The 19,250-nt window shown below is 47.2% G+C and overlaps 1 protein-coding gene across 1 annotated transcript in view; it reads left to right on the top strand.

Moving 5' to 3' along the window:
- ITGA1 (integrin subunit alpha 1) overlaps window positions 1–19,250 on the top strand; it is a 178,344-nt gene that overhangs the window by 106,380 nt on the left and 52,714 nt on the right. The gene's annotated exons all lie outside the window — the stretch shown is intronic.

The following is a 19,250-nucleotide window of genomic DNA, read 5'->3' as shown; positions in this document are numbered from 1 at the left end:
TGCGCAGTCTCGAGTTGTAAAGTAGGTCAAGTGAAGGGAGGGGTTTCCCGATGGTTCTCTCTGCTGATCTAATGACCCTCTGGAGCTTTAGCCTGTCACTGGCGGAGGAACCAGCGTACCAGACCAGGATGGAAGAGCAGAGGATAGATTCTGTGGTGGCAGTGTAGAATCTTGTGAGAACCTGATGGGGCATGCCAAACTTTTTCAGCTGGCAAAGGAAGAAGAGTCTTTTTTGGGCCTTCGCCAGGGTGGAGTTAGTGTTGGCCTTCCATCTGAGGTCATTTGAGATGGTGGTGCCCAAGAGACGGACACAGGGAACTATCGCCACGTCAGTGCCTTCAATCTGGATTGGTAGTGGTGGGAGAGCTTGCTTCCTGAAATCGATAATCATCTCCACGGTTTTTCCTGTGTTAAGTACCAGCTTGTTCTCCCTGCACCAGTGACAGATTCTGTCTACCTGTTGACGATAGGCACTCTCATCATTTTTTGTGACAAGGCCCACGATAGTGGTGTCATCTGCAAATTTGATAACTTTGACAGAGTCCGCTGTGGATCTGCAGTTGTTCGTGTAGAGGGAGAACAGCATTGGAGACAAGACGCAGCCTTGTGGAGCCCCCATATTGGTGGTCTGTGGTAGAGAGGAGATGTTACCCAGCTTGACAGATTGTGACCTGTTGGATAGGAAGTCCGTGATCCAAAGGCGTAGGGTGGGATGTACCCCGAGTGCTGCCAGACCCTCCTGCAGTGTGCATGGACAGATGGTGTTGAAGGCCGAACTGAAGTCCAGGAGGAGTATTCTGGCATAAGAGTCTGGCCTGTCCAGGTGGTCGCCAATGAGCTTCAGGCAGATATTAATGGCATCATCGGTGGACCTGTTTGCTCTGTACGCAAACTGGAATGGGTCAAGTAGGGGCATGGTGAGGGACTTCAGGAAGGACAGGACAACTCTTTCAAGGGTCTTCATGATAACAGATGTTAGTGCCACAGGCCTGAAGTTGTTGAGGTCAGTGACTCCCTGCTTTTTGGGGACAGGAATGATGGTGGACCTCTTTAGGCATGCAGGAACTTTGCCCAACTGAAGTGACTTGTTGTAAATGGTGGTGAGAATGGGGGCAAGTTGCTGTGAGCAGGACTTCAGGCAGGCAGGGGACACACCGTCAGGGCCAGAGGCTTTTCTGGGGTTCAGTGTTGACAGGTGGTGCCTGACGTCGGATTCACACACTACCAGCGGGGGTGGACTTAGACTAGAGGTGTGGTCTGCTGGGGTCAGAGGGGTATCGGACAGTGACAGATGCCCCGCAGGTGAGTCCTGGCACTCAAACCTACAGTAGAATTTGCTGAGTTCCTCAGCGAGTTCGATACTAGGTGTGGCATGTTGTGGGGGAGACTTGTAATTGGTGGCAGCTTTAAGGCCATTCCATACGGCACGTGAATCGTTTGAGCAGAGGTTTTGTTTCATCCTCTCAGCGAACTCTCGCTTGGCAGCCTTCAGTTCACGGTTAAGGTTGTTTCTCTCCCTCCTGTAGTCCACACGGTTGCCTGACTTATGCGCAGCTTCTTTGCTCTTCCGTAGTTGCCGCAGCTTATTGGAGAACCATGGCTTATTGTTCGGGAATACTTTGTACGATTTGGTTGGTACACAGGAGTCCTCACAAAAGCTGATGTACGAGGTAACGTTCTCCACCCACTCATCCAGGTTAGGTGCTTCTAGAGCCTTCCAGTCTGTACAGTCGAAGCATGCTTGAAGTTGGAGCTTGGCCTCAGCTGACCAGACTTTGGAGGACTTGAGGACCGGTTTTGCTGACTCCAGGCGCCTCTTGTAGGTAGGGATGAGATGGATAAGGCAGTGGTCTGAGGAGCCCAGTGCAGCCCATGGGGCAGCTTTGTATGCATCCTTCAGGACGGTGTAGCAGTGGTCGAGTGTGGCTGAGTCTCTGGTGGGGCAGGCAACATGCTGGTGATAGCGTGGCAGTTCATGGCGGAGGTTGGCTCTATTGAAGTCGCCCATAACTATGAACAACGAGTCTGGGAGGGACGCCTCCCACTGGGAAATGGAGTCGCTCAGGTCAAGCAAGGCAGATTTGACATTGGCATCTGGTGGAATGTACACTCCGACAAGGACGTATGAAGAGAATTCCCTTGGTGAGTATATTGGCCTACAGTTGACAAGGAGGAGCTCAAGGTCTGGGGAGCATTTCCTGGCTAGAACTGTGATGTTGGGGCACCATGCCGAGCTGATGAGGAAACAGATGCCACCGCCTCTCTTTTTCCCAGACAGAACAGTGTCACGGTCAGCTCGGGTGAGGCTGAAACCCGGGAGTTGAATGGCCTCGTCGGGGATATCCTTGTGGAGCCAAGTCTCTGTGAAGCAAAGGACTGGAGTGTTCACACTGAGATTGCTCCTCTCGCAGAGAAGGAGCAGTTCGTCCAGCTTGTTGGGGAGGGAGCGAACGTTTGCTAGGAGGATTGAGGGAATGGCTGACCTTAAACCTTTCCTCCTTAGCCTCACGAGTGCACCTGAGCGACAGCCTCTACGCCTCTGTCCCTCGTGGAACCTTGGAGCAGAAGCTGAGATTAGATGGACGTGGCTCCAGACAGAGTCATATAGTTGCGTGCCCTCGTGGGATGGGGTACCGGATGCTTCCCACTGAAGGAGCTGGGATCTGGTATGGGAGATGCGACAGGGCAGTGGACCAATAGGAGCAGAGTCGCAGCTGACGTTGAGTCGACGAACGGGGGTGATGGCGGAGCGCCATTGGCTGCTGGGGGGTGGCATGGCCGGGAGTGAGAGGGAACAGCCCAGACCATATGCCCCAGTGCAGGTAACCAGATCAGCACAGCCCAAGTGCCACCGTGCAGGTAAGCAGAGCTAACAGTTCATATGCCCCCGTGTAGGTAATCAGAACAATGCAGTCGATATGCCCCAGTACAGGTAGACAGGGCAACACAGTCCATATGAGCCAGAGCAGGTAATCAGGTCTACGCAGTTAATCAGCACAGACATATGCACAGACATCAAATAGTGATAAAGTAGCATGTGTTGCACACAGTGGCATAGCTAAGGAGTTTTGACCCTCAGTGCAAGTTTTACACTGGGTCCCCAATTACTCTATCTATACACAACAATTCATATGACACAACAGAACGTTCCAAGGACATCCACAGTATGAGAGGTATAGGCAGAAGATGGGAACAGTTTGTTAGTAGAGATGAGCGTAATGACGTAATTACGGTTTCGCGAAATTTCGTGTAATTACGATTATGGCCGTAAGTACATAATCGTAATGAAGAAGGATTTCGCGAAATTTCGCGTAACCGTAATTTTCGCATTACAGTGGGTATTATGAAATTAATGCGTATGGCCATGGTCCTAAGCGGAAAAGTTGACGCATGGATCAATGTTAGGTAGCCGCCGACTTTAATGATTAATAGCAAAGCCCCCTTAAATGCTAAGAGCCTCAAATTTGGAGAATATATTAAGGAGATCATGAGGAATAAGAGGAAAAATTTTTTTTAAAAAAAGACCTTATAGTTTTTGAGAAAATCGATGTTAAAGTTTCAAAGTAAAAATGTATACATTTAAAAACCCGCCGACTTTAACGGTTAATAGCAAAGCCTGCTTAAAGTTTAGGAACACCAAATTCCTAGGGTATATTAAGGGGATCAGTGGGAATAAAAGGAAAACATTTTTTTTCAAAAAGACCTTATAATTTTTGAGAGAATCGATTTTTAAGTTTCAAGGGCAAAAATGTATTTTAAATGCGGAAAATGTCCGGTTTTTTTGCACAGGTAACAATAGTGTATTATTTTCATAGATTCCCCCAAGTGGGAAGAGTTTTACTTACTTCGTTCTGAGTGTGGGAAATATAAAAAAAAAATGACGTGGGGTCCCCCCTCCCAGACCTCTTTAACCCCTTGTCCCCCATGCAGGCTGGGATAGCCAGAATGCGGAGCACCGGCCGCGTGGGGCTCCGCACCCTGACTATACCAGCCCGCATGGTCCATGGATTGGGGGGTCTCAGAAGGGGAGGGGCAGCCAAGCTTTCCCCTCCCCCTCCGAGCCCTTGTCCAATCCAAGGACAAGGGGCTCTTCTCCACCTCCGATGGGCGGTGGAGGTGGAGGCCGCGATTTCCTGGGGGGGGGGGGGTTTCATGGTGGAATCTGAGAGTCCCCTTTAAAAAGGGGTCCCCCAGATGCCCACCCCCCCCTCCCAGGAGAAATGAGTATAGAGGTACTTGTACCCCTTACCCATTTCCTTTAAGAGTTAAAAGTAAATAAACACACAAACACTTAGAAAAAGTATTTTAATTGAACAAAAAACATAACCACGAAAAAAGTCCTTTAATATTCTTAATTAACCAATAATACTTACCTGTCCCTTTAAATAAATGATCCCACGCAATATCCTCGGAAATGTTCTATCAGTTACAATGTAACAAAGTTATTACAATGTAACAACTTTGTTACATTGTAACTACGCTGCACCCGACGTCACTCGCCGCTCAGCCGCCGCAGCAATTATGCGTCCGTGCAGGACGCTAAGTCCCCGCAGCTCCCGCTGTCCACCCCGCCCACATCTGTCACCCACATGTCACCCACATGGCGGGGAGGGCAGCGGAGCCGGCGGGGACTTAGCGTCCTGCATGGACCCGACAGAGCTCTGAGCTATATAGCTCAGAGCTCTCTAAGCATCTTTGAATTTGGGCTCCAAAGAGCCAAATTGGTCCTTAGCAGACCAATGGGGTTCCTTCAAATCAGAAGGAACCCCATTGGTCTGCTAAGGACCAATGGGGCTCCTTGGAGCCCAAATACAAAGATGCTTAGAGAGCTCTGAGCTATATAGCTCAGAGCTCTGTCGGGTCCGTGCGGCGGCTGAGCGGCGAGTGACGTCGGGTGCGGCGTAGTTACAATGTAACAAAGTTGTTACATTGTAATAACTTTGTTACATTGTAACTGATAGAACATTTCCGAGGATATTGCGTGGGATCATTTATTTAAAGGGACAGGTAAGTATTATTGGTTAATTAAGAATATTAAAGGACTTTTTTCGTGGTTATGTTTTTTGTTCAATTAAAATACTTTTTCTAAGTGTTTGTGTGTTTATTTACTTTTAACTCTTAAAGGAAATGGGTAAGGGGTACAAGTACCTCTATACTCATTTCTCCTGGGGGGGGGTGGGCATCTGGGGGACCCCTTTTTAAAGGGGACTCTCAGATTCCACCATGAAAACCCCCCCGTCAGGAAATCGCGGCCTCCACCTCCACCGCCCATCGGAGGTGGAGAAGAGCCCCTTGTCCTTGGATTGGACAAGGGCTCGGAGGGGGAGGGGAAAGCTTGGCTGCCCCTCCCCTTCCGAGACCCCCCAATCCATGGACCATGCGGGCTGGTATAGTCAGGGTGCGGAGCCCCACGCGGCCGGTGCTCTGCATTCTGGCTATCCCAGCCTGCATGGGGGACAAGGGGTTAAAGAGGTCTGGGAGGGGGGACCCCACGTCGTTTTTTTTTATATTTCCCACACTCAGAACGAAGTAAGTAAAACTCTTCCCACTTGGGGGAATCTATGAAAATAATACACTATTGTTACCTGTGCAAAAAAACCTGACATTTTCCGCATTTAAAAGACATTTTTGCCCTTGAAACTTAAAAATCGATTTTCTCAAAAACTATAAGGTCTTTTTGAAAAAAAAAAATTTTCCTCTTATTTCCACTGATCCCCTTAATATACCCTAGGAATTTGGTGTTCCTAAACTTTAAGCAGGCTTTGCTATTAACCGTTAAAGTCGGCGGGTTTTTAAATGTATACATTTTTACTTTGAAACTTTAACATCGATTTTCTCAAAAACTATAAGGTCTTTTTGAAAAAAAAAAATTTCCTCTTATTCCTCCTGATCTCCTTAATATATTCTCCAAATTTGAGGCTCTTAGCATTTAAGGGGGCTTTGCTATTAACCCTTAAAGTCGGCGGCTTTTTTATATTATACGGAGCGTTGCGGTTCAACGCGAAATTACGGTAGCGTTTAATGCGAAATTACGGCATGAACGAAACGCGAAATTACGCGTTGAAAATTACGCTTACGGTATTTTCAATTACGATTTTAATGGCAATTACGCTACCGTAATTTCGCATCGTAATCGCAAATTTCGCATGCGTAATTATAGTAATGCGAAATTACGAACATTTCGGCTCAACTCTATTTGTTAGTAATGAGCCCTTTTTAAAGCATATATAGAACTTAAAAGTGATAATTACCAGCGTAGCACTATTGAAGAAAAGCTAATATGGTGGTTGAGGGAGATCCCTTAGTGGGCCACTATGGTCCAAGGGCCCTGGTGAGGTCATCCCCATTACTACATCACTGGTTGTACAATTAGCGTGAGCCGTGTTACCTAGATAATTGCTGCTTGGAAAACGCATGCTATGCAAGTCAATGTTATTTAAAGTGGATCCGAGATGAACTTTTACTCGTTGCATAATTGTGTTCCTTTCCTATTGTTTATAGGGCATTCCTCAAGCCAAATACTTTTTTTTTGTTTTAATAAACAAGCCTCACCCACATCTTCTCCAAAAAGCCAAGGCACTCAGACCCATGTAACAAGGGCTTATGGGAGTTCAGTCTGGGCAGGAGGAGGAGGTTATTAGCCAGAGATTTCAGAGGCAAAAGGGAGGGGGAGTGAATTTTTCACAGGCTGAGGGGTGGAGATGCAGTTGCAGATTACCTGTGTAATGATGATAAACAGAACATGGCCGCTCTCATTGTATCACAGAAATAAATCATTATAAACTGTTGAAGCTGGATGCAGCCAGATTTGCTGTGTAAACTATCTAAACTTTAGATAAGATGGGGGGGCGTGGCCGGACGCGGATGGAGTAAGACGCACAAGACGAGAGCTCCCGCCTGATCCTCCGACAATCGCTATCCGCTCGGTATTTCCCGCTTCCACCTGCCTATAAACCGACCCCTGTGAACCGCCGTGTGCTGGTGTACACCTACATACTTCCAGACATGACAAGGAAGGGCTCTGAAGCAGCCGCCAAGCTGGCGAAGTTCCGCCATGAAAATCAAGATGGCGACGAGGCCTCTGACACAGAAGCGTCTGCTCCGTCACTTCAGCAAATCATGCAAGGCATATCCTCCTGCCAAGCTGCCCTAACAACTATTACCACCAAGCTGGAGGAGGTGAGGTCAGATGTCTCCCTCCTTAGAGCAGATATGCAAACGCTTCGTACCCGTGTGTCGGAGACAGAAGAAAGAGTTGGCCGCCTCGAGGACCGTATGCGGCCTATCCAGCGTGACGTTGCACAGACCCAATCCGAGGTTAAGACCATGCGTGAGCGCCAGGATGACCTAGAGAATCGCAACAGGCGATCTAACATCCGCATAGTGGGGCTACCAGAAAAGCTTGAAGGAACCTCCCCGGAGGCATTTGCGGAGAAGTTACTGATAGCGGTCTTCGGCAGAGAGGCCTTCTCCACCGTCTTCATTATTGAGCGCGCGCATCGCATCTCTCCTAAGATTCCACCACCGGGCTCACCGCCGCGAACATTTATTATGAAGCTCCTAAACTTCCGTGACCGTGATGTGATCCTTAAAGAGGCCCGAGCTAAAGGTGATATTATCTACGAAAATGCACGCATTTTATTTTACCCGGATTACTCCATTGAACTACAGAAGCACAGAGCAACCTTCATCAACGTTAAAAAGAAGCTCCGCGATCGAGGCCTAATGTATGCTATGCTCTACCCTTCAAAGCTGCGAGTGGTGGAAAACGACCGCGTGCACTTCTTCAATACCCCGGAGGCTGCCGCAGACTGGCTGGACACCCGCCCAGCCACCATTCGTTCTCCAGCACGCAGCCAAGGCTCTCCAGATGAGTGAGTACAACATAGCCCTACTTAAATTTTCCTCCACACCGGTCCTCTTTTACCGGTGCAGTCCGTGACTGTCCTCCTGGCGCCAGAACTGCTGCTCTCCCTGCGCCTCTGCTTTCCCCCATTTCTTCAGATCCCCTCCTTGTTGCTTAAATCTGTACAAAAGAACGCTTAAGTTTGACTTTAATATCACTACACTTTCATGTACGGCCATTTTATGTCACAGCACCTTTGGATGAATATACGTTTGCAGCTATGACGCAAGCCAAATGTGAGGACTTGGTGCCTTCCCTCTAAACACAGCTACTGTAAGGCCATGATATAGCCACCTGAGACATATGGAGCACCTAATCCTAAGCGGAGTTTCTTTCTTTTTATTATGCTCTACAATAGAACGGTACCCACAAGACTATGCGTTTTAGCATACAGCCAAGTACTCTCTCTATGCATCGCCACGTGCAACACCACCTACTCCGCTTGTACAATACCACTCCTTGCTGACTCCAGCTATGATGCACTTTTGTCATTTCTTCATGACTGGTGTTTTCCGTGGTTGAGGGATACAAGTTGCTCCACGGTTGCCTTAATTAACCTTTCTCTCCACAGGCTATAAAGACCTGCAGGCTTGGGCCAGGCCTCACACAGGTTGACGATATTTACACTGTTCTCAGGGTTTCAAAATTGTATTTTTGGGAATTAACCGCATTATACCGTTCTGGGCGGGAGGGCCGGGAAATAGGAGCGAGCCCTTTCCTTTGTAAGGGGCTATCTCCCTTTTCCCCGCCACCCCCCTACAGCATAGGTAACTATTCAACTGTTTGTTGTGTGTTCGGTACCACTACTTTTTATTACTTTTGGGTAATATAAGGGTTCCTATAGCTTCCCCCCAACAGCAAGGGTCAGTACTCTGACTAGCTGTTGTTAGTTGTGTTGTCAGTTTTGGGTACAAGGGTCTGCCTAGTTTGGGCCGACCAGGGTGGGTTAAGCGTAGTATTAGTAAGGGTATTAGGGTTAAGTTAGTTTTATGCTTATAAAAGTTTCAAAGCACAAAAGCGCTACAATGTACGGGCCGCACTGCAAATGTAATTTATTGCATAACAAGATACCAGATACAGAGGACGTTGGCAAAGGTATTGCCATAAACGCACCACTTATCCCACCAAGCATCTTTTTTACTCTTAATGCAACCAGTTAAAATTAAATTCATCAGCTGGAATGTAAGGGGAATGAATGACCCGATGAAAAGGCACATGATATTCAATTACTTAAGCAGACATAGACCGGACGTGGTGGCGCTCCAGGAGACGCACATCTCTGGTAGCAAAATAATGGCATTAAAACGAGGCTGGGTAGGTTGGTCGTACCATTCTACTTTTTCTCAATACCCACGTGGTGTTTCCATCTTGGTTAAAAAGTCGCTCCAATTCCAGCCAACGCACGTCAAATGTGATCAGTTAGGCAGATTTGTGTTTATACACTGCAAAATTAATGGCATTCCACTGCTCCTCCTGAACATTTATATCCCTCCTCCATATAGTGCCTCAGTTCTTCAGGAAGGAGCAAAATTTACTGCTCTGTACCCTAGTGCCCAGGCACTTTGGATGGGGGACTTTAACACCGTTTGCAATGCCTCTCTTGATAGAATCCCACCTCGTATAGACAAACCCACTTCGTTTGCCCATCTCACAGCAGAAATGGACTTAATAGATGTCTGGCGCCACTTTAATCCGCAGGGTAAACTCTACACATGCTACTCCTCCACCTTTAAATCTTCCTCCAGACTTGATTATTTTCTAGTAACTCCCTTGGTCCTGAAGGATGTGGTTGAGGTTGGAGCGCTGCCGCGTCTAGTATCTGACCACATGCCAATAACCCTTACAGTGAACTGGGGCCAGAAGTTACCCTTTCAATTCTGGAAATTAAACCCCTTTTGGCTAGATCTAATACAAACACATGACCAAATTACTACCCACCTTGAAAACTTCATGTTTAACCACAGAGAGGAGGAAGACTTGCTCCTGATATGGGAGACGTTTAAAGCATTTGTCAGGGGTGAAATGATCCAGGCTGTTTCGGCCTGTAAGAGTGACTCGAAGCAAAGAGAGCATGACCTCATTAAAAAAATTGATGTGGCTAAAGCCCAATACATAAATAAACCGTCTCCTACCACTCTATCATCATGGCAGGTACTAGAACGCCAGCACAAAACTATGCTGGAAGAAATTACCAAAAGCAAACTTTTCTTCAGCAAACAGGCACATTTTGAGCAGGGCGAGAGAGCGGGCACACTACTAGCTAAGATCTCCAAAATTTACACCTCTCCCCCGGTTATTACACACATCAAAGACCTCTCCGGCACCCCAGTTTCCGGATGTGCAGAAATAAATAACACCTTTTTTGAATATTACAAGGCTCTCTATACTAGTAAAACCCCTGCCACGCAAACAGACTCTGAAATCTTTCTCTCAGAGATCACTCTACCTAGATTAAACCCAGATCAGGTCCTACTACTTGATGCCCCTATCACCCAAGATGAACTGACTACAGCAATTGCTAGTTTTCCCAATAAAAAGGCCCCTGGTCTTGATGGTCTTCCCATAGAAATTTATAAAAGATACGCGGATTCCATAACACCAATACTTCTCCAGACCTTTGAAGCGGCTTTCCTGGCAGGTCGTCTTCCCTCCTCTATGACGGAGGCTCTCATTATAGTGCTACCCAAGCCAGGCAAGGACCCCCTTTTATGTGACTCTTACCGCCCGATTTCGCTTCTCACAACTGACATCAAAATCCTGGCGAAGGTATTGGCCACTAGATTAAACTCAGTAATTCTATCTTTAATCCACCCTGATCAAACCGGCTTTATGCCTGGCAAAAACACTGCAATAAACATTCGCAGGTTGATGACAAACCTACAAGCCAATCACTTAAACTCGGGCCGCAGAGTCATCGCCTCCCTAGACATGGCCAAAGCCTTCGATACTGTCGAGTGGCCGTACCTACAGGGGGTCCTTGCCAGGTTTGGTTTTGGGGAGGCTTTCTGTAATTGGGTAAAGCTACTCTACCAGGCCCCTAAGGCAAGAGTGGGTACAAACGGGTGGATCTCGGCCCCCTTTTCATTGGGTCGAGGGACCAGGCAGGGGTGCCCGCTCTCTCCCCTGCTCTATGCTCTGGCTGTGGAACCCCTAGCTTGTCGTATAAGAACTAATCCCCTGATACGCGGGCTATGCACTGAGCACACAGAAGAAAAGATCAGCCTTTATGCCGACGACACGATCCTCTATCTGGAGGACCCGGACTCCTCTTTGAAGGCAGCTCTGGACACGATAGAAGAGTCCGGATACTACTCCGGCCTTAAACTGAATGCAACCAAATCAGTCCAGATGCATTTAGATGTTTCCTCTTCAGCACAATCCCAGTCATCTAATCTGCTACAGTCGGTGCAATCCTTTAAGTACCTGGGGGTATTGATCCACCCAAATCCTGTTCAATACATGGAAGCAGAAATTATACCTCTTATTTCCCTTGCACAAGCGAAGTGTAAGGCTTGGTCTAAACTATATTTAACTGTAGTGGGTAGAATAAATCTAATTAAAATGGTCCTGTTACCTAAATTGCTGTACGTCCTACACCACTCCCCGATTTACATACCCCAATCAGTCTTCAAAAAATTTAGGGGTATTTTCCTCTCCTTCATTTGGAACCACAAGAGGCCTCGAGTTAAGCACTCTCTCCTAATAAACCCAAATGGCCTTGGAGGCCTAGCTCTCCCCTCAGTACAACACTACTACCTAGCGGCACAACTCCAACACATGGCCACTTGGTTCCTCACGGAGGGCCTCTACAACCCTGAAGCCCTAGGCTATAACAACGACTTATCAAAAGAAAGCATAGCCCTTGATCTTCTACGTGAATATATTCCCCCCAGTAAATCAAGCAACACAATTCTGGTCCAGGCCCTTAAAGTATGGAAACGGGTAGGTGGTTTGTACACATCCTCCACCTATGACTTTCACACCCCTCTCTGGCACAATCCGCATTTTCCCGAATTCAACTCCATCCCAGACCCAATCTTTTGGGAAAGAATTGGTGTTACATTTTTAGGTAATGTAATAACTGGGCAAGCCCTCACCCCCTTTACCTCCCTTCAAAACCACCACCCTGAAATTGCATCCCAATTTTTTAGATACCTACAATTGAAACACGCTTATACTGCACAATTTAAAAATGCACCAGTCTACATTGAGCCCCATAACATATTGCATCTGATCGAAAAGGGCCCGACCAAACATCAAATAGGCGATATCTATAAGGAATTAATAACAAAAGAAGCATGTGATCGTACCCTCGGGTCCAAGGGAAAATGGATTGCGGAGGGGCTGCGGCTAGAGGAAGATGACTGGGATGACGCCCTAGAAGCTGTAAAAAGGGTCTCCCTATGCATCAAAGACCGGGCTACCCAGCTCTATATCCTGCATCAAGCCTATCTGACCCCTTCACGTGTGGTCAAATATAACCCCAATGCTAGTAAACTATGCCCAAAATGCGGCCTTGACTCCCCCTCCTTTTACCACCTAATCTGGAGCTGCCCCCACATCTCTTCCTTTTGGAAGCAAGTAATAAAGTTTTTGCATGACAAGATGGGTTCCCCAGTAACACTGGACCCAATATTATGCATTCTAGGAGTTATCCAAGACGAAGACATGCGGCCGTGTACTAAATCCTTTATCCGTGAGACTCTATTTGCGGCAAGACAGGAGATAGCCTTGAGATGGCTGTCCCCTGCCTCCCCACTTCTCTCTAACTGGATAATGAGATTAGATGATGGTCTGGCATACAAAAAACTAGTCTATACACACAGGGGCCGTGCCACCCAATTTCATCTCATATGGGACCAATGGGAAAATAGGAAATAATTCCAACTGCTGCTAACACATGTCTGCCTCAACAATGCAGAACACTGCATGACATTCAATATTCTGAATTGCAGTAAATAACAGTACCCGCTGTAGTAAGTCATGTAGTGTGGTTCTTTTATTGCGCATAATCCCCTTACCTGCAGCAACTTGCACCTTGCCAAATAGCTAATTTGCGTAATGTTAATACCCCATTGTAATGTATCATTGTTTACAATAACTCTGTATGGCTGTATCCCTGCACGTTCTTCAATTTCCATCCTGTTATCAATGCATTGTTGCCTGTACTTACTCTATATGCTTCAATAAACTTTGTTGGTTAAAAAAAAAAAACTTTAGATAAGATATATAGACAAGTTACTTGTTATAGTTAGTTTTTCATCTCGGATTCACTTGCTCACAAATGCAATTATCTTAAAACTTAATGCAATCCTGAGATCTGGCTTTCAACTCCTTCAAGTTTATGTATCCTGGAGTCCATAAACTTGATTTCAACAAACACTTTGCATTCTGTGATTAATAATAAAGTTTGACAGCACTCATCCACTTTAAAAACTCACCTCTTTTCCCGAGCCTTTGAGACTGCATAATGCAGGGTCACAGCGCTTTGAGTCCCCAGGGAGAAAAGCGCTATATTAATATTATTGTTATTGTTATTGTTAATGATCCTTCATCTGCAAGAGAAAATCCTGGACATAGTGCATTACTGTTACACACTACAGTCACAGCACGCCACCAGTGAATGAGTGAACGCCACGTGCTTCACATCATGTCAATCCACACTGATCTTCCCCTTCAAAAAAGCAGCTCACCAAAATATAAAAACCATCATAGGGTAAACTGATAAAAACTGATCAGCTGCCCGCGCATCAGTAGTTCAAAGGCCTATCAAATCTGCCCAGCGATGTCTGCCCTCCACTAATGGTTCTGGTGGCCCTTTACCACCATAGGTAGCCACGCAGGACCGTTCGTAAGTAAAGCCTGGCTGGTATCCTCCTCAATAAATTCCTCGCTCTCTAGTGACATCAGCCGCACCTGGCTCCGTCCTTCCCATTCTCTACCTTTTCTTGTACATGCCTTCAAAGGTCAGCATGCGTCAGACGTTAAGGCCCCGTTTACACTTAATCAGTTGGTACGCGTTTTTTTTTCTTCTCCATAGCAGTGCATTGTGAAAAAGATTTCAGTTAAAATGCGTACAGTGTGAACTGAGCCATTGGGAAACATGGGCATTACTTTAAAAATCTGTTGTCCTTTCAGTTATAACTAAGAGCAACTGATTAAGGGCCTATTTTCACTCCACACGAATTCTGGATGCAGGAAACTGACTCCAATGAATGCCTTTGGGAAATCTGCATCAGAAAAATCACGCTTAGTGGAAACAGGCCCATAGGCATTCATTGGAGTCAGTTTTTCTGCATCCAGAATCCATGTGTAGTGGAAACAGGCCCCAAGTGTAAACGGGGCTGAAGGCTCTGATCCCATCTGTAGCTGGATCACATGTGGCCAGCAGCCAGTCTAGGGTCCGTTCCGATGGTCCGCTGTGATCCAGCTGTAACCTGGGGCAGATGTGTTCCCACATTGGCTATATAGGGGAACGCATCCGCCTGGCCCTGGATTATCACAGACTGCACAGAAGTGTAGTCTGCTAACCGCAATGGATCTATCAGATCCCTTTCAGAGTGACAAGTGTGAATGGCTTCTATTTATAAAATAGAATCAGTTCACTGTCCGTTTCGTGATGAGCAGGGTACGGACAAACCATGTTAGTTCTTAGCTCCATTGGGAACTCAGCATAATATGACTTAGTTGCAAGCAACAGGAGCAGTGTTGTGTCTGTGGGGGGGCTGGCCTGGTGGTGTTTGTTTTGAACTGATGTTCTTAGCAAGTGACGGTTTGCATTTCCTGATAACAATGGCAAGTAGAGTGTCAGACGCTGGCAGGATGCACTCTGCCTTACAGGTCAATGGGGGTGCTTCCTACAAGTGTCTGAGAGAGACCAAACAATCTACATCACAATCCAAGAGGTCTCATTTAAAGGCCTCCTTCAGGTTCATTATTTATCATTTGCATTTTATAGAAACAACATGTGCATTTAAGATTCTGCAACATGAAATTCTAAATTCACTGCTCCAACTGATCACAGGTGACCATCTGCCGACTGGAATCTGCTGCTCAGTGGCGTAGCTAAGGAGCTGTGGGCCCCGATGCAAGTTTTACAACGGGGCCCCCCAAGCACTCTATACATAAGAATTGATACAGCGCCCCAAAACCTGCCAATGGCAGCTACAGTGTCAGAGGTGCAAGAAGGGGATGGGGAACAGTGTGTTAATTATTACCACTAACCAAAGTATCTATAGAAGTGGTTATTATGAGCACAGGACCAATAGAGAGCTAATACTGCAGTTGAGGGAGGGTCCCTTAGTGTCCCTCTGGCCCAAGGGCCCCGATGCGGTCGCAACCTCTGCAACCCCTATTGCTTCGCCCCTGCTGCTGCTCCTTGCTACATGCTCCACCTCTGGCCCACTAAACCCAGCCCCCAGCATTGGCTTCATCATTAATGGAATGTGTGTTGGAGGGGAGACTGCCACAGCCACAACTCCCTAGTGACTTATCCATAGGCTGTCAGTCACTAGTCAGTCAGGGGTGATATCACATACCCCAACCCTCCCCCCACACACACACACACACAATGGGTGGTGCTACACTGGGGCACTGCCCCCCTGGCCTGGGGATCACTGTTCCCCCCTTAGTGCCCCCTCCCCCCTTCCTCCTCCTTACTCCTAACTTTTCTTCAATAATAACACCATCATTTGGACAATCTGCTCTACTCAAAAGCCTCTGAGTGCAGTTTGTGATGTTTACAGTTGGTTTCAATCATTGCTGAACTAGTTAGCCTATCACCTGATTTAGGCAAAACATATTTAAACTCACCATTCAAACATCAATTTTGATTACCCAAATGGGCCTCACCAGCCAGCCATCGTGCCCCCTTAAAGTGCAGCTGCTGTCATGAACAATACGAAAAGTTGTGCACAATTGCGACCGATTTCCATATTGTCCAGCAGAGCTACTGTCATTTTTATTTTTAAATGTACTTAGAAACTTTTTCCTTTCTCCCCCATCCCTGAATAGGAACACTTCTCATGTAGCAGTAATCAGTGCAGGGCATATCAGATAACAATAGGCCTAATTCACAAAGCTTTTCTGTTACATTATCTCACCTTATTTGTTAAGCTCACAATTTATCTCTCCTTACATGACTTAACTCATGATTTTCCTCTCCTTATCTACCTTAACTCATGGTTTAGCTCTTTATTTGACATATCTCATAAATTATCTCTCCTTATTTATCTCCTGCATTAGCACTCCTTACAGTTAAGTAGAAAAATAAGTAACCTTTGTGAATCAACCCCCATCTCCTTCTAAAAGTTCCCTCCAAGAATTTGAAGTAGACAATAAGTAAATCTCAGTTATTAATATCTCGAGAAGGGATTATGGCAGACCAAAGACATATATCCATACCTCCCAACTTTGTAAGATGAGAAAGGGGGACACTTAAGCCACTCCCCCTGTGCGGCCTTAAGCCACACCCTAGATTTTTCAGAAGGGTGGGAGAGGGTGACAATTGGCGTTACGAGGGTGGGGAGGAGGGTGCTAGTGGGTAGGAAGAGGGTGCCAGTGGGTGGGCAGTAGGGTGTCAGTGGGTGGAGAGGAAGGTGCCACACTGCCAGGGGAGTAGGATGCCAGTAGGTGGGGAGGAGGGTGTCAGTGGTTGGGAAAGATGGTGCCACTCTGGGTGGGTGGGGAGAAGGGTGCCACTCTGGGTGGGTGGGTGGGGAGGAGGATGCCACTCTGAGTGGGGAGGAGGGTGCCACTCTGGGCGGGGAGGAGAGTGCCACTCTGGGTGGGTAGGAGGCTGCCACTTTGAATGGGTGGGTAGGAAGGTGCCGCTCTGGGATGGTGGGTAGGAGGGTGCCACTTTGGATGGGTGGTTAGAAGGGTGCCACTCTGGGTGGGTTGGTAGGATGGTGCCACTCTGGTAGTGGGGAGGAGGGTGCCACTCTGGGTGGGGAGGAGGGTGCCACTCCCTTATGAGGGTGCCACTCTAGGTGGTTGGATATGAGGGTGCCACTTTGGGTGGGTGGGTAGGAGGGTGCCACTCTGGGTGGGTCGGAGGGTAGGAGGGTGCCACTCTGGGTGGGTGGGTGGAGGGTGCCACTTTGGATGGGTGGCTAGGAGGGTGCCACTCTGGGTGAGTGGGTGGTTAGGAGGGTGCCACTATTGGTGGGTGGGTAGGAGGGTGCCACTCTGGTAGTGGAGAGGAGGGTGTCACTGTGGGTGAGTGGGTATAAGGGGTGCCAGTGGTTGGGTAGGAGGGTGCCACTGTGTGTGGATTGGAGGGTGCCACTCTGGGTGGGTGGCACTCTGTGGGGGGTGGATTGGAGGGTGCCAGTAGGCAGAGGAGGAAAAAAAAAAAGATCAAGGCACCAGCCGCAGACGGCCGCTGAAGTGTACTAATGCGGCGGGGAGCAGAGCCGACATCACTCCTCCCTCCCTCCCTCTCCATCATGGCCCCCCTCGTGAGACCCTAGGAAATGCAGAGATCGTGTGCAGCGGGCGTTTAGTTTACATTACCGTTCCGGCGGCCGGCTTCCTACTTCCTGTTTCACGTCATGGGAAGCAGGAAGTAGAAAGAAACCAGTCACCGAACTGTAAGGTAAACTAAACGCCTGCTGCGCAGGATGTCTACATTTTCTAGGGGACTAATGAGGGGGGCCATGATGGAGAGGGAGGGAGGGAGGAGTGATGTTGGCTCTGCTCCCCGCCGCATTAGTACACTTCAGGGGCCGTCCGCGGCTGGTGCTTTGATCTTTTTTTTCTCTCCTCTGCCTGCCAGGACACAAGGGGGGGGGGTGGCCCAGGATAGCGGGACCCCTCCCCCAACCCTGGACCGTCCCGACGAATCCGGGACGGTTGGGGGCTATGTATATCTCAGCACATTTCTAAAAATCAGGATAACGTATAGTCCAAATTAGACCCTTCTAGGGGCTATGGAAATTGAGTTATTCAGCGTTTGCTGACCACACATGTTAATATGTCTATATTTGATATTGATTAAGCGTGACCGGCAGGTTATAAATCTGCCCTCGGATTCGCTGTAGGCTAATCCAGGAAGATGTGTGTCACAAGAGATAGCGCTCACGGTATGCGATCAACCCACCCTGATAAATTAGGGACTCGACAGAATACCCTTACATGCAAACCAGGATTAAGAACATTACAACCATAAAAATTACAATCCTCTCAAATGCAAAAAAGACCAATTAAGTCCTCTTAGGTCTCAGTAGATATCATTAATGTCCAATATATTCCTTGATATGCTAAAAAACTGGACCATATGAATATGATCCTATGCAGTTGAAAGTCCAAGTTTTCAGGACCTAAAATCTACTAAGCTTATATTAGACATTAAACCAGGCTAGAATCAACATATAGGTCTAGTGAACGACAGTCTTCACATATAAATCCCTCAGGACCATATGGGTGTGCTCCTATGCGATTGAAAGTCCAAGTTTCCAGGACCTAAAATCTACTCAGCTTAAATTAAACATTAAAACAGGCTAGAATCAACATATAAATCGAGTGAAAAACAGTCTTCGCATAAATTCCCTCAGGAGCGGCAGTCATTGGCTTCCAGCAGTATCAAAACAGGTCACCTCCACCAGCACCCTTTGTGTGCCACTCACCCCTGTCCTAGACCAACCAATGGTCTATATGAGCCTTGGGACCGTTCCCGGGTCGTCCCCCACCACTCCAGCAACACAGTGTCCACCAATAGATGATAGATGATAATCTTCATATGATGAGTACCTCAGTAAGAAAAAGCTCCCATAGCGTAATACTGTTAAAAACTATTTATTTATAAAAAGCAATTGCACTCACATGGTCTTCAGTTAAAATCAGCGTTTGAGTAATTTATAACACGGGCTCTCCCCCGTATGGTGGCCAGGCTGGCAGGCTTCTATCAGTGTTCCCCCTCCGTTTCCGCCGCGCGCACGGAAAAACGCTGGGATGGATACCACATGTGCCTCCGGAAGAAATGGCAAATGTTACTAATAAATACTGCTGTTATTTCTGCTTGCGAATTTGGCTCTCCAGGGAATCTGCAACACTCACTTTTAAAAGAGGCCAGCCCCACAAGTTTATTGTGAACTTTTGACTTTCATAAAAACCTTGAACCGATAACAGGTAGAACAGTGATTTCTGCAGCACAAACAGGCACAAACCCAGCGCTAAGCAACCATACCACTTTAATGTCCATGCGCTTTTGTGGGTGAGCTGGGTGATGTCAACGTCTGGAAGAAAATAATTGCTATTATCTTCAAAACAAAGGCAGCAAAAATCTTTATTGTTGTGGCACAAACGTAGCACTAACCAAACATGCTAGAATTTGTATTTGTGC

The sequence above is a fragment of the Hyperolius riggenbachi genome, chromosome 1 (genome assembly GCF_040937935.1).
Source record: "Hyperolius riggenbachi isolate aHypRig1 chromosome 1, aHypRig1.pri, whole genome shotgun sequence".
In the NCBI taxonomy this organism is placed as follows: Eukaryota; Metazoa; Chordata; class Amphibia; order Anura; family Hyperoliidae; genus Hyperolius; species Hyperolius riggenbachi.
The sequence above is the reverse complement of the archived record's forward strand: the minus strand, read 5'-3'. Positions and strand labels throughout refer to the sequence as shown.